We start from the raw sequence: 4620 nt of genomic DNA, 5'->3' as shown, positions 1-4620 counted from the left end.
CTCTCTCTCTCTCTCTCTCTCTCTCTCTCTCTCTCTCTCTCTCTATTCAAACAGCATGGTTAGCAGAGATCACTACAACATCACCAGGGGATAAAGAAAGGTCTTGGTATGCCCTGTGCAGTCATGAGGAAACAGAAACCTTGGGTGAGCCAAGCCAGTAGAGGCAGGAAGACAAGACAATTACCTCATGGTAGAGTTACCATGAGAGAAAGACAGGGGGAGGATCATGGTGGCCAAGATTTGTCCAAGTTCCTGGCAACCTTTTGCTACCAGATTACAGGTCCTTAAAACAACGACTTTTGAGCCCATTACTTTTGAAAACTTGTGTAGATCTTCCTTCCTTCTTACCAAGAGAGTCTATGTGGGCTCCCCCAAATAGACCTGGATACATCCCAGCCTTCCCTTTTCTTGTTGGCTATTTCCCAGCTTTACTTTGTAACCTGTGAGGCTATAAACACCAGCTACTAACAATTTGTGATAAGATTATGTCTTCCTTTTTCAGTATTTAGCAAGATGCATGCTTAAAAATAATGGCCAGAGTGACTCAAATTGAATTCTAGTGGAGCAAAAGATCTGTAGAGACAAGATCTCAGAAGGAAGGTGATAAGATTTATCATTAAGATCCTGAATAGACCCAGAGCACAGGCCCAGTGTGTGAGTGAGACCACCCGGGGCCACCGGATCCTGAATAGACTCAGAGCACAGGCCCAGTGTGGAACCCTTCAGCAGAACTCCCTGAAAAGAGGCTAGAGGCAAGACCCACCCAGCTGATTCAGTAGAACATCTTGCCAGAGTGACACAAAGGGTTCAACCCCAACGGCTGCAGCAGGAAGAAGTGGATCACTGCAGCCAGACCTCAGCCAGATCCAAGCAACCTGAACTTTGTAGATCCAGACCTGGTGCTAAGGTAATAACTTATCTAAGCTCTACAGCAAAGGTCAGAAGACAGTGGTATAAAAAATGACAAAGAGAAGGAACAAAATGCAGTCTCAGGCCCCCAGCCCACCTAGTACAAATGCAGAAGACACTAGCATAGAGGAAAATGGAAATCACACACCTAATATCTCTGAAATAATAGCGTTGGAAGTAAAGAAACAACTACAGAAAAGTATAGAAGAAATCAGATCAGAAATAATTTCTGAACTAAAAAATGTAGTGACAACTATAATCAAAGAAGTACTAAATACTTCAAAGAATACACTGATAAAAAAAATAGAGCAGAATATAAAAATGATGGAACCCCTGAATATGCAATATAGGAAAGAAACAGAATGTATGAAACAGATTCAAAGTAATATACAGGAAATTAAAACCTCAATCACAAGCTGGCAAAACCATTTGAGTGAAAGTGAAAATAGACTTTCTGACCTTAAAGATACCATTGCAGCTAGTGAAAAATTAAGAAAAGACCTCTTAAAAACAACTAGGATGCAGGAAAAAATAATTCAATAACTGCAAGATGATGCAAAGATGAACAATGTGAGACTAATAGGCATCAATGAGAAGGAAGGAGTTAATACAAATGATATAAAAAGAATATGAGCAGAAGTAATAGCAGAAAACTTCTTAAATATAGGGAAACAATCTGACATTCAGGTAATCAAAGCATATAGAACTCCAAATAACATCAACCCAATGAAAACCACACCCAGACATATAATAATCAAGATCCCAGAAATTCAGCACAGACACAGTATACTAAAAGCCGCTAAAGAAAAGAAACAGATCACATTTAAAGGAAAACCCATCAGAATAAGAGCAGATTTCTCTTCACAAACCATCAAGTCAAGAAGAGCATGGAGCAAAGTACTATAAGTACTGCAAGAAAATAAATTCCAACCCAGACTGATCTATCCTGCAAAACTCTCTTTCAAATATAATGGAGAAGTGAAATGCTTCCATGACAAAGAACAACTAAAGAATTTCATGATGACAAAGCCAAGCCTACACAGACTACTAAATGATGTTCTAGAGAGGGAGTAAATTGATCACAGTTCCGTGAATGACAATGGAAAGAATCCACCAAATAGGGCAAACAATTAAACACAGGAGAATAAGAGATCAAATTTCTTTCACAATACTTCCTAATCAAATCTATAAACTGTACTCTGAGGTTATAAAGTGCAGCAGAGAAAGAGGACCACCATTAAAGCATCTCATCTTCGTGGTGTTTTTGTCAAGGCTGCCAGTTTTTCTCTAGTCTTCTGTCAGAAGAACTGCTCCTCTTCAGCCTGCTCTCTCTTTGAGAAGTCCCCCCTGGCATCTTGGATTGAGTTGGAAGAATTCTCCATTATCCTTGTCCAAGCCGAAGGCTCCGGTTTGCATGGCCCTCATTCCCTAAACACCGAGCTGTGCCCAAGATGCCAGTGCCTTACCTGCCATTGTTCCTAACACAGGAGGCCCCCACAAGTTGAGATGGATATTTTTTAGGCTGACTTAGGCTGCCTTCAAGGATATGGAACTGGGGATCAAACCACGGTCCCCCATGCCTGACTGGGTTTTCCCATGCAGGCATTTAAAGAACTGAGCTAATGGGAAAGCCCCCAGAAAGTTCTTTTTGAAATAGAAAATGATAAGACCAAGGAAAAAAAAGAAAGATTTATCCTTAATAAGGGCAACTCAGCGGAAGTGTGGCCAGCACTTAGCTGAAGTCCGGTGTATTCTACCGACCAGACCAAAGAACCACAGGTGAGTTTATATTTTTAATACAAGCTGTTCAGTGTCATAGCAGTGAAATTAGTAATTCCCATCTCTCAGGAACCTGATCTCAGCTGACATTATTTTATCAGTCAAATAATTTTTTGTAGTGAGTTGATTGTAGCAGGCACATGTTTCCAGCTGGTCAGCAGTCTTCCCTCTTAACCTTTAATCTGCTCCAGGCAGTTCCTGAAGATTACGGGACAAATGATGTTCATAGACTGATGGGTCTCTGCAGATCGAAGGAGGCAGCTTTGGCTCTGCTGTTTTAAAAAGAGTCAGTGTGGAGCTCTGATGCAGGCATGAGGGTAGGAAGGATAACTAATGTGCGTGAGGAGAAGTGCTTCTGCATATGCATGCTTTTCTTTAGAATGGGACGTTAAACTGTATCTGCAAATTGTCATTATGGTGGTTTGGAGGAAAGGCAGAGAGGGGACCTAATTTTACAAGTACATGGGGATTTCTTTCTCCTTTCTTAATTCCCTCCTGGAAAACATCACCCTCTGAATCCAGAGATTTCATCTGCTTTTAAGCTTAGAAGCTTCTTCTTTAATGGCTTTGTGACTCACAGGGCCCGGGTGACGGTTGCTTTTTCTGTGTATAGAACTATAATCCTTCTCAATTATCAAAGACATAAATTACTATTATTTCCTTACCAGATCGAACATCTCGCTTAAATATGTGAAAGAAAAATTGTTGGTTGTCTGGTGAATTTTCCTCTTGGAAAAACTGCCTATTCTTAATCTACAAGTTCAATGAAAGTTCAAAAGTGTATCAGTGCAAACTCAACATTCTAATAATTCATCTACCAGCTTCTACATCCACAACAGGAGACTCAAGGTTGAGACATTTTTTTTTTTGTCTCCTCTCTTATGTAAAAGTAATCAAACAGCACATTTCCTGGGAGTATCACAAATACCTATTGATCATAATCAGGGTACAGATTGTAGGAGAGAGCTTGGCTGACACACAGGTCCTGATGTCAATCACAGGAACAAATTGATTCTGACTATCTGGCCACATTTCTCCTTCCCAAGCAGAATTACATTCAGTGCTGCTATTTGGAGAATTTTGAACAGACAGCAATTCTGAAGGAGTGTCATAGACCAAAGTTATAGTAAAGGTAAACTCGATGATTGAGAAAATAGTGATTTTAATGTACTTCATACTTACTTCTACCAGGAGGAGGTCAACATTTGATGCTGAAAGGGCTCTCATCAATTTAAAATTTATCCTGATTTATGTCTGCTAATTAGGGAAAAGAAAATCCTGATTTGCATTTTTTTCTGTGACAGTATGAAGTGTCATTAGTACTTTTCTCCAACTGGGATTTGTTTTCTTGCTCATTTTTAAAATTAATAATTTTCACTGAAATTACTAATGCACTTACACTTACACCATCAATCTTGCCCTTGTGCCAGGCTATGTATATGCATACTTGGAGAATGAGGTAGGAAGAAAGAGCCAATAATTTCAAACACTATTAAAGCATTAAAATCCTCTGTGAGAGGCAGACATGAAAGGTTCTCTTGTGATATTCTGCATTACTGTCCATCACTTTTCTCTCCATGTGACTCTCCTTAGGCACACTCTACATCATCTTTTTTTATTTTTTCTCATAATTTCACTGAGAAACAAATAGCAATGAGACAGTTTCAAACCGAATTGGGAGGACAGTTTCAATAATTAACACATTGCATACATTCTTCCTAGTGGTTAATTGCTGTACAAGATGCAGACATGATATCCTATTTACATACACTATTAGAACAAATCCCTCTATTCATTAAGAGAATGTAACTATTTATCTATCCTAACCACTTTGAATACACAGATACAAAATGGACATTCATAGTTATACCCCATTTTTGTTTAGTTCCGTTATTTGAATATTATAGGTGTGTTAACTCAGCAAAATAGTCT

Source organism: Octodon degus, unplaced genomic scaffold, assembly GCF_000260255.1.
Source record: "Octodon degus isolate 3935 unplaced genomic scaffold, OctDeg1.0 scaffold00001, whole genome shotgun sequence".
Classification (NCBI taxonomy): domain Eukaryota; kingdom Metazoa; phylum Chordata; class Mammalia; order Rodentia; family Octodontidae; genus Octodon; species Octodon degus.
This window is presented reverse-complemented; position numbering follows the sequence as displayed.